Source organism: Lissotriton vulgaris, chromosome 4_1, assembly GCF_964263255.1.
Source record: "Lissotriton vulgaris chromosome 4_1, aLisVul1.2, whole genome shotgun sequence".
NCBI classification, from domain to species: domain Eukaryota; kingdom Metazoa; phylum Chordata; class Amphibia; order Caudata; family Salamandridae; genus Lissotriton; species Lissotriton vulgaris.
This window is the reverse complement of record NC_141691.1, coordinates 1830924086-1830936163: the sequence shown is the minus strand read 5'-3', so window position 1 is coordinate 1830936163 and position 12078 is coordinate 1830924086.

Below are 12078 nucleotides of genomic sequence, written 5' to 3'. Positions count from 1 at the left end.
TTGTTAAAAAAAGTGTATTATTAGATAACATCGTTTAACATTGCACTACCCAGAAAGAGGAAGAGTCAGCATTAAAAAAATTATAACCATCCACTTGAATATTTTAATCTGCATCCAGTATCACCCAATTGCATTTCAACTCAACTCCGTTTCCTGCTTCTTGAACCGCAATTTGCACCTAAAACCATCTTTTTAACGCCTAAGGGCTGCTCTCTGGAGCTCACCACTGCTCATCGTGGACCACCACCACCACGATAATACAAGATGTAAATCAGTATTAGTCGCTTGATTCCTTCATTGAACCCTTGGGGGAACTTCGTAGTTCCAGTGGTCCAAGAGACCGCAAGGTGTATATTCAGGCAGTAATGGTCTTTTAGTTAGGCAACTGTGCACTGAAAAGAAAGAAAAATTATAACTTTAAAGCAAAAAAACATCTGCTTGCTTCCGTGACTGGGTAATGCCCTCTCAGTTCCTCAAAGTCTCCAGCCACAACAAATGCTCAAACCAATGTGGGCAATCAATACCCAATGGCGGTCGACTTGGAGTGGTGAGATCACCAGTACTCAGTCAGTCATATTAGCTTTATTCGACATTTGTCTTCAAAGCAGGTATACTAAAGTTTTTAAAAAGAATGACCGTTAATTAATAGAGCCTTAAAATACATTTTCCCAATAAAACATAAAAATCCATTTAAAAGCAGTTAAAACACTAGACAAGTAAGCACTTATGAATGTTAGTTAGATATAAATGCAAGATAACTTATATCACTTATAAAACCATATACAAAGATATTAATTAATGTCAGCCTTCACCAAGCTATATCACTTCTTAACAACAGTATAAAAAAGATTAATCTAGAAAACTGGAACTAAGGAGCATGAAATATGTAATCACATAATCAATATTCAGACCATTAACCAATATTGATTGCTTGAGATCTACTAGACCATGCCCAGCCTAGAAACTTTGCCAGGGCAATGGCAATAGGTAGCGTTGTTTTTGAGCGCAGTAGCCTGAGCGCCATGTCATTACTTCGGGTTCACAGCATTCTACAGATTGGAGCCAACCACATGCGACGCAGGCCGTATAGGCTGGACAAACAAATAATAAGTGGGCCAAAGACTCCGAATGGGCATGGCAAACGGGGCAAGAAATGTTAGCTTGCATTTCCCATTTACCCGAAAAAGACATACAGATACTTATTAAGATAAGTTTAATTTCCTGCAACCATGCGATTTTTGTGTGGCAATCTGCTCTGATTAAATCCTTAAGGCCCACAGCATAGGCTTTCAATTCCGGTGTGGACCAGAGTCTCCACCAATACAGCAGGGGCTGCAATCCGGCTATATCAGCCAGTGACTTCCTGCCTAAATCATGGAGCAGCGGACGCACTGGGGTACTTTGTGGAAGGTTAGTTATATTCCATAAGAACCTTTTTTCCGCTTTAATTAGTTTAGAAAGGTTCTCAAATCCCCAGAGCTCTGCCCCGTAAAACACAGAACTTACAACTTTCTTATTATATATTTGCAAAGCTGAGTTTACTGGTTTAGTGAACGATACATTAAATTCAGTTTGCAAAGTTCCAGCCAATTGGCAATGCTTCAGTGTGGCCAATTCCAGTCGGTCATTCCACATCATGTCTCCTTGCATTATGATCCCTAGATATATAAAATCTTTTACTTGTTCTAAGGGTCATTTATTCAAAGTCATGTCCCCTGTAAATGATCTATGAGGATTAAAAGTCTTGAATTTCATTTTTGACTCTTTTATTTCTAAGCCCCGCAGATGGCAAAACTCTTCAAAGAGCAGCAGAGCTCGCTACAACCCGCTCAGTGTTTTAGTGATAATCAACGTGTCATCCGCAAACATTAAAATGGGACTTCTCACACCAGCTAAGGCACAGGCATCAGTGGGGGTAGCTTCCAGAAATTTCGCAATCCCGTCAATAAACATTGAAAATAAAGTAGGTACCATTACGCAACCTTGCACCTTGCCGCACACCCCATTTCTACCGGAAATGAGTTAGTGACTTGCCCTTGTGCGCCCCACCTAATTAATTCGTAGTTTCCCTCAGAGAGTCTAGCTATGAGAGATAATAATTTGTGGGGCATACCCAGGCCAGGCCTTGCAGTATGACCCATAATTTGCTGCGGGAGACAAGGTCAAAGGCAGATTTAAGGTCCACAAAGGCAGCATATAAGCTGCCCTTGTCTAGGACCACTGTCTTCCAATACAGCACTGTAAAGCGACATATTTGATCAATAGTGCTTGTTCGCGCCCGAAACCCCGCCTGAAGTGGTGATAGTATGTCCTGCTCCTCCACCCAATCTTGAACCTTATTTAGTACTAGTCTAGTACTTGCTTTCTTGCCCAGACTTGTTTTTATTCTTCTGTGCCTGTACTTGCTTTCTTGCCCAGACTTGTTTTTTTCCTCTGTGCCTGTACTTGTTTTCTTGCCTAAAGTTGTTTTTCCTTCCTGTGGCCAGTTCTCTAGCGGCCCGCCTATTTTCCCCCCCTGCTGCGTCTCTGCGGCCTGCCCCCCTGCAATCCCATTTGCCGCCCGCTCCCGCCTCCCAGCTGCTCCTCCCTCCCACGTCCCCTCATGTGGAGGCCGCGCAGCAGACGCGCAGTTTACGCGCGCAGCGGTAGCAGCGCTGGCACGTCCGCGACTAGACTGCGCACGGCGCCGGGACCCCTGGACCCCGCGAACGCCACAACGCCCGACACCGCTACGATGCCAGAACCCTCCATGCACTCAACACTGGACGATCTCAAACCTGCTTCCTGGCCGCCCCGAACTGCACCCACGGAGCTTTCACCTGCCGGAACTGCAGGTTCACAAGCATCCGCCCCACCATGCTGCAGACCTGGAAAGAACCCAACCACCTGCACTACCACCTAGACAACAACACGCACAACATCAAGGAGCTCTTCAACATCTTGAAAGAACTCTCTAATCCTAGCTTCAACACCAACGACGTCCCACACTTACAAGACCTGAGCGACTCGCTGGCCACCTTCTTCCACAGCAAGATCGCAGACATCCACAACAGCTTCAATGCCACAACCTCCCCGACAACCACTGAGACCTCCACCCCCACAACCACCATCCGTGCCAACCTCCTGCTCTCCTGGACCAACATCAACGATGACAACACCATCAAGATCATGAGCACCATCCACTCCGGATCTCCGTGAGACCCATGCCCACACCACATCTTTAACAAGCCAGCACAGCCATCGTACCCCATCTCTGGAAAGTCATCAACACCTCCTTTGAGACAGCAACCTTCCCGGAGAGCTTGAAGCACGCTGAGATCAACTCCTTACTCAAGAAACCCAAGGGGGACCCCACTAATTGCATCCTCACGCCAATGTTTGACGCAAGGGTGTAATTCGCCCTGAAAAACAATGCAAAACAAAAGCACCACAAAGAAAAGCCACTTGCATCCTGCTATTCCTATGTGTTTGTGGAAATGTATTTACTGCAAAAGGTGCATTCACTGCATTTTCTTCTCACCAATAGCTCATAATTATTAAAATTAGCATAATGGCTTTCTTTCTGTAGTTTGGCTTAAGAAGTATAACATGAAATGACAGAATTTATGCTGACATGATTTAAGTTTTGCCCAGGCCTACTTTACACCCTCACTTAGAACAATGTGCCAGTGTCCAGTTGTCAAGCCAAAATTATTGAGGAGCCTGGGAGCACCTAACTTGTTGATGGGTTCATCAACTCAGGTTACGGGGCATGCATCCGTCTGCGTGACTGAGTTGAGTCCTCTGCAGTCCAAACAGAACTGTAGTTCTGGGTTAAACCACAGACTACTGGATGTCAACATCCCCAGGATCAGTATTTTAGATGCCTCAATTTCGATAGTAGCCCTCGCTGGACCTAAAAGTCCATAGATTGTATTCTTATCAGGCATACTGTCCACTGTGTATATATCAGGGATATACCAGTTTGTGAGCTCTGGGGTCAGTGAGAACAAGGAGGTGACATGTCCTGGCAACTATTGGCATTCCCTTTAATGCTCTTTTGTTACAATGGGAGAGAAGACTCCTTCCTCTACAGAGCCACCTTGCTCTTTGAATGACAGAGGTTCTGGGAGGGTATCGACTTCATCCTCTTCTCCATCATCCATTACCATGAGCATGGGTATCTCAGACCTCTGAGATTGTGGTTTGAGTCTATTTACAAGCAGGACCCTCAGGGCTCAGGAAGGCCTATTATCATGACTTCCAGGGTCTTTTTTAACCTTTTGACAAGACCATTGGATTGGGATGGTAGGTAGGGTGTGGAGTACATGTATGTAACCCCGCACAAGCCCACAAGGACTTCATATTTGCTGACATGAAGTTTGTCCACCAGTTTGATGCTACATAATCGAGAAACCCCAATCGTATACATATTTCCATCAGCACCCTAGCCACCACAGGTGCAATCACCATCGTCAGGGATATAGCAGCAAGGTTCCAGATGGGATTGTCCACCAACACCAGGCTAAACCTGTTTCCGAGGGCTGCCTTAGTGTTAAGGGGATTAACAGTGTCTACCCTGCCCTCTCAAAGAGGGTCCCTAATGCAGGTAATATCTGGATGGGAGCCTGGCTTTTCCATCCTGACTTGCCACTGGTCTGACAAGTCACACAGGACTGGCAAAATGCTTCTACCTTGATCCTCATATGGGGACAGCAGAAGTGGGGGACCAGTTGGTCAAAATGTTTGACCTACATCAGATGCCCCATCAATGGAATGCCATGTGCCAGCTCCAAGAAGCAAGCCCGCAAGCACTGGGAGACTACCAATATTCTGGTTGACCCAGGCTCAGGTATCTTAGGCTCACTGTATAGGAGGCCATTCTCCCAATATATGTGGTGATCATGATCACCAGAAGTGTCATCATCCTTCTGGCCTTCAGCCTGTCACTGAAGACCATCAACGGCAGGGCACTCTCTTTAGCCGGCCAGATCAGGCAGAGCTCTGAGGGCAGATATCAGCTACCCTGTAGGCACTGTGTCCTACCCCTCAGAATTGGCCTCTTCCTGAATCATGGGAATTTAAAGGGCTGCTTTTGGATGCATCCTGTCCCCTCCTAGCGACTGTACAGATGGGGCTCCACTCTCAGTGTATATGAATAAACAATTATTGGTTTGTATTCTCTACTGTCTGACCGATTCTTCATTTGGTACGGGAAGGCAGAGAGATGGTCATTAGTGACCCAATGCCCCAAGTGGGTCACATCCTTCATGATGAACTGATGATGTTGCACTTTTTACCTAGTTCACGTAGAAGTGTATATAATGCTATAAGTAGTTATGACACATTATTGTTTAATGTGCCGTTATCTTCAAAATGGATGTTGTTTTTGGTGTTCTACTCAACTTCCTCCTACTTGTACCCCTTTACGTTCAGTGACCCGCTGAAAAGCCATCTCTCCCCTTGTTTCCACGGAGCATCAAGTGACTGACATCAAAAGTCTAAATGTTTGTCTGCTGCCATTCTGCATCCCGTCATCTGCATTCCAGAAACACTGGTGGGACCGGAGTCCCAGGGCATAATCACTGTGCCCTGCCAGCTTCCAGGAGGTCGCCTGTGCATCGGACTACAAGTCCCAGGCTCCTCTACTGACCCCACCGGTGCCGCTAGTGAGGGGGAGACGCTATCACACCAGTGCGCATAAAGTGCTGCCTCTCCCCCCGCGGCGCGGGACGCGCATGGGTAGCGCCCGGGCGAAACCCGGGCCAAAGGTGAGCCCCTCCTTGCCCGTCATTGCCAGTAAGAGGCAGGGCAGGGCCACCCCCCTTTTGTTTGCTGTCCGGCTCTGGCCGACTCGGGAGGTTGCATTGCTAACAAGGTACTGCTTTGGTGACATTGCCCACTTTTCAACTTATATTGTGGAAACACCTGATAACTGTCCACTACTTATCTGTGTTGATGATCCACACAGATCCCTTAAAGATCCAATACTATTCTGCAGTGATGGGGATAAGAAAGAAAATGGAAGGGGGAGAGTGGGGGGGATGGTGGTATGGGAGGTGAAACTCATAAAGGGAAAAAGGCTAGGAAAACATTAAAACATCCAGCAAGTAATTGTGTTTTAGATCGTATCGACTCACTTATAAAGGAATGAGAGGACCTATTAGTAAGTGAGCCAAACTTGCATGTGACGGACAGGTCTCTGACTAGTACAGCACACCACACAAGAGATAGCCCAAACAATTGCTCCATGATCCCTAACATGTTTCTCAAGCTCAAAAAGGGCCCTAAGGAGAGCAAGGATGAGAGTCAAACAAATTGTGGTAGGAAGTCAGCTCCTTCTGATATTGTCCCAAACTCCCCTGAAACTGGTGGTACTCAATCCCTAATAATCGCTCCTCTAGTCACCTGCCCTAATAGATACCCCATAATGTCGAACCCCCAGGGGGAGAGAAGCATGCAGTGTTTGGAATCGTCATTGGCTAAAAGAGTAGAGCAGGTCAAAAACCAGGCTAGGAATCATACTCCAGAAATACAAGAAGTTAATACTGCAGTTCACTCACTCCAGACGGAATTAGGGGCTTTGAAGGTTATAATGGAGTCTAACATCTACGATTAAGCTTTTGACAATAGGAAAGTCTCCCAGCACGTATTGCTTAACGTGTAGTGCCAACATGTTATGCAACCAACCACTGCTCCAGGCAAAATCATCCTCCACCCTAGTCAAGGAGACACTTAGTAAAGCGACCCCCCTATGTAGTGAGGTGGTTAAGCAGATCTCCCCCTTCACAGCGACCCCTATTAAAAGTAATGCGCCGCCCAACACCAGAATCACCACTGGTTCTCTGCTTAATGATACATCTAGTAAGCAGCCACAGCAGGGTAGGAGTCCATACGCTGGCACACCCTTAACCAGGCAGCATGCTAGTCATGAGGGAGGGGGGATCACAAAATCACCAAGTTAAATAAAATGTACAGAATCATCATGATGAATGTGCCAAAGTTGGGGCAAAATAAAATTGAAAGAGTAGGTTTACTGACCAACAAGGCCATACATTGGATACAGCATTTAAGGAGTTGTTGCTCTGTAATACGGGATGACATTGTGGAAGCGTATAGGCTTACCTCCTCCATGAGCCCCCTGAATTGTATCGAATTTACTTTCCAGAGTGAAGTATTAGTTGAAAATTCACTGGCACTTCAATACAGAACCTGCTCACTTGACCACCCGTCCATTCAGTTTAGGCAGTCACTGCCTGCTAGCAAGCCTAATAACCACCATGAGCTATTGGCAACTAGAATAGGTAACTCCACCCTTGAATGTAATGACTGACTGACTGGTGTGCCAAAATCCCGTACTGGTAGTGGTGAAGACTTGCCAACAATGGGGAAAAGTGATCCAGGGATGATTCTGTCCTGTGAGTTCATAACAGACCAACTGAGCAGGTTCAAGATTTAATCTTGCAGTTACCTGAACTCGTGGGTCCTAAGGGGTCCGGCGATCCTGTCATAAGGAATCATATAGATTCAACACTTAGCACCCAAGACCCTAAAACCTGCAATGTTATCGTGGAACATTGCAGGTATCGGCTCAAAATTATTATCTCCAGACTGGCTTGCTTTCCTTGACCTTTTTGACATTTGTTGTTTTCAAGAAACGTGGTTATTAACTCCACATCATCGGGTAGGTTTCTTAAACTATTACTTGCCGGCAGTAAAGGGGGCAAAAGGTCGTCCTTCGGGTGGTTTGACCATATGGGTCCGAAAATCATTAGGTATCAGCATCAAGGATCTTCCTTCCAACAGTAATGACATCCAAGCACTAAGTTTAAACTTGGAATTGCTAGGTAAAGTTGATATTTATAACATCTATTTGAGTGGAACAAGAGGGGGCAGATCTCAAGTTCTGGCGACTTTAGATGATCTCCTCGATTCCCGCTCTCAAGAAAGTAACGTAAATATAGCCGGTGATTTTAACTCAACGTTTGAGCCACTCGCCAGTGAGGAATGGTTCCTCACCGAAGAGGAAGATGCCCAGTGGGGAATTTCAAAGTTGGAGCTTGTTCCCATAAAGAAATGGACCCAGCTGGTACTACAGATAAACTCCGTCTGCCTAGAGAGGGAGCTTAGGGCACTAAATGGTAGAACCACCCATGATTGGCTAGGGTCAAACACATTCAATAACGACTTCAGTAAAAGTAGGATTGACTACAATCTTGTGAGTCCGAAACTCTGGCACACCATTGATGATATGGAAGTAAGGGATTGACTAGAAAGCGACCACAATCATTTGTGTGTTGCTTTAAGTTGGCGGTTGCCCAAGAAATTGTCCAGTAGAGAGGCTGAACTAGACTCCCATGATGTAGTCTCCACAAATGAGATGAGATGACTCAAGTGGTCGAGCATAGTTGGAAACCGAAGGTCCCTGGAAAAAAATTGCAAATGAAGTTGACCGTGCCCTGATAACGCTGGATAGCGTATGTTCAAACAGCATTGGTTTGGACATCATCACCCAGTTCCACGAACGTCTTTTTTTTACATATGAGAACACATTTTTATCAAACCTCACAGGTTAAAGAAAGTAACATACCAGAAATCTTGCTGCTGGTACAAGAAAGATTGCCAGCAGACAAGAGCTCTTCTCGGGGAGGCCATTAAAAGTGGGGAACCAGCCACAGTGTGTGCAGCCAGGCAGGCATATAAATACTCCATGGCCTTAGCAAAATGCTCCTGGGAAGTAAAAAGATGGCTCGATCTTAAAGAGCCTAGTAACAAGAAAGACAGTAAACAATTCTGGAACATTATATAAAGTGGGATAGAGAGGGCACCCCTGAATCTCCACATAATCATGTTTCGCAGGAAGAGTGGTTAAACATTTTGAACCACAATATGCATGTAGCCCACTAGAGCCAACTGTGGGAGGGGCAGGCCTTGTTTTTTATGTTAACAAGGCTTTTAATAGCAGAGATGTCAAGACAGCTCTTGGTGCTGTTATTGGAGAGAGAGCACCTGGCCCAGATGGCATCCCTGCCGATGTATTCCTCTAAAGTAAAACCAGATTGGGAAAGTACATCCTGCTACAGGTTAATGTAATAGCGCGAGGAGCCCCAATACCAGACTCCTGGAAAGGAGACAAAATTATTCCTGTGTATAAAAAGGTGATAAATCATTGCCGGGGAACTATCAACCCATTAGCCTGATCGACTCATTACAAAAAATACTGGGGAGTTAATCCTTAATAAAATCCAGGATTGGGCTGAGGAGTATAGCATACTGTCACCTTTGCAAGCCGACTTCCATGCATGCACAAGCACCATTCATCAGGTGTTCAGATTTGTTTTACTACACTGGAAGGTGGTGGTACTGGGCAAAGGCAGTATGTACGCTACCTTTGTGGACCTGAAACCGGCTTTCGATCTTATTTCCCGTTCTAGACTATGGGCGACCCTTCACGATTTAGGGCTGCCCATCAAACTTCTGACACTTTTAAAGAGATTGCACAAGGGTAATTATGTAAAAATACGTGGGGGTTCTTAGGGTCAGGTGACTGTTTCATTTCCCATTGAGCGTGGTGTGCGCCAGGAATGCGTTATGGCCCGAACTTGTTCACTGTGTTTATTATTGGGATAGTTGATTGTATGACACGGGTGAACACAGAAGCCCCGATTTTAATAGGGATTAAAATCCCGAATTTAATGTTCGCGGACAACACATTGATAATTTTGAAGACTCCGAGTGGGCTCCAATGGGCACTTACTGTATTTGAGGAATTCTGCTCTGCTCATGGTCTCAAAGTCAATGTGTCGAAAATAAAACTTATGACTTTTAACCAACAGAGAGTTTTTAAATGTGGCATTTTAATGAATATTTGCCCATTGGAGCAAGTTAGGGAGTTCACTTATTTAGGGGTGAACATACAGAGCAACCTAAAGTGGAATCATCAGATTGATATGGCAACACTGAAACATCGTCAATTGTCGGGGGCCCTATGCCTGAGCATAACAGGTGCCTTACGAAACCTATTAGGCCGGTGCTCCAAGAATACGATGCAAAAGTAGTAAGCTCTGCACTATACGGTGTAGAACTATGGGGGCTAGAAAACCTGTCTACACTTAGCGTGTCAGAAAACAAGTTCCTGTGGGGCATCACAAATCTCCCACAAAGTAAGCCACTGTGTCCATTGTTTTATGACCTTGGGAGAAAACCCCTTCTTGACCGCTAAGCTACGTATTGTGTTGTATTGGCGTAGACTGTGGACAACACCAGAATTAGCACCTTACGCCGAGGGTTTTATGGATATCATAAAACTGATACTTTTCACAAAATCAGTTGGCTACGTGGTGTCAAAGATATCCTCGCCAAAATTGTTATGTCTATGCTTTGGGATGACCCCATTACCGCTTGTTTTCCAACAAAGAAGGTTTTAAAAGAAAAGTACTAGGAGACAATCACAGTAAATGCCCTAAGAGTCAGTGATTCAACCTCATTAGCAGGAAAATTTTTGGAATTCAAACCCACCCCGAGTTTTGAACTATACTGGGACGCTGTCATCAAACCACTAGACAGAAAGCTTTACTTCCAGCTGAGAGCGGGCTTGCTGCCCTTAAGGTCTTTCACACTAAGGTGGAACAAAACTTTTGCTAGCAAGTGTCCTAGCTGCTTGACCTGCACTGAATCAGTTGTGCACATGTTATTCGCCTGCCCAGTCTATGAAACCCCTTGAAGGGTGTGGTTGAGGCCCATATGTAAACTCCTCGGGATGAGAAGTAGCCTGGCAGCTGAAAGAATCTTGTGTACTAGTACCACATCTCCAATTTTCTTAGCAGTTGCCAAATATCTTGGGTGGATGTGGATAATCAGGTCGAAATGTATCTCTCTTTAAAATGTATATGTAAAATGAGTTAAAATATTTCTCTGGTTTAATGGTACTAAATGTCGATGTTCATCTTTTTGAAACAGTGTTCCCTAACAGTATGAATTCCTATTTATAGTACTTTCCATTAATTTTTAGACATAGTGTTTTAGGAAATGAGATGCTCCGCGTTAGGAATGATTAACTGTTATAGTAGAAATTGCTTCAGGAAAATCATGTAGTATTGTTTACCCACAAGATTTGTGCAATCGTTCATTGGCCGAACAAGCTTATTTTATATATTCTGTGTGTGACATTTGTACTGTAAATATTATATATTTTTTATGTGCTTTTATGACTATTTGTCAAATAAAGCTTGTTTGACTTGACTTGACTTGACATCAATGAATTAGCAATGTACAACATTTTTTGGAAATGTCTATTGTGAATGAAGCTTCCATCGTGGATTCAAAGTATAATTTTCAAGGACTACTGCTGGAATTGTTAGAGTTGATGTACTAATTCTATGAGTCATTGTTTAAGAAATGTTCCATTTTTGTTTTACATCTCCAGAGTGCTGTTGATGAGGGAGCAAGCTGAAGATTTCTCTTACCTTAAGAAATGGGTTAGCACTAATAATGACTTTTAATTATGTTGCTGCTTCCGATTTGCCACAGCGAACTTAACCATGATCTTACCATGCTGACTTTGCAGCATCTATTAATGGAACGTGTGGTGTGTGTATAAAATTGTTTGGGTTTGGAGCTGTGCATTTGTCTTCATTTTGGATTTACTTTACAGCTGTCACTAGGACTGCTTATGCTGGGAGCTGTACTATTTTTCTATTTCCATTTGACTTCGATTATTTTATAGGGTTGTTATCTGTAATTGCTCCTTCATGGCATTGCATGCATATTTCTCTACACCGCGAATGGACTAGCTTCTTCGGCGATGTGACGATAGCTGCTGTGGCGGCGACACGCTTCTTTTCATTGCGTCGTGCTTCTAGCTCCCAGCGACACGCTGTCTCTCAGAAGGCCCAGCACAACAGCAGGCAATTCAATTCCCAGCACGGAAATTCAGGAGGGAGCTCGTTGGTGAAGTCTTGTGTCCCTGAGACTTCAAGCAAGAGGCCTTGGGGAGTTCAAGCCCTTGGTGATTCCTTCTCTCCTTTCTTTGGCAATGAAGAAACCACTGCAGGCCAACCCCCAAACACACAGCACAGGGGTAGTCTCCTCCTTCAGCTT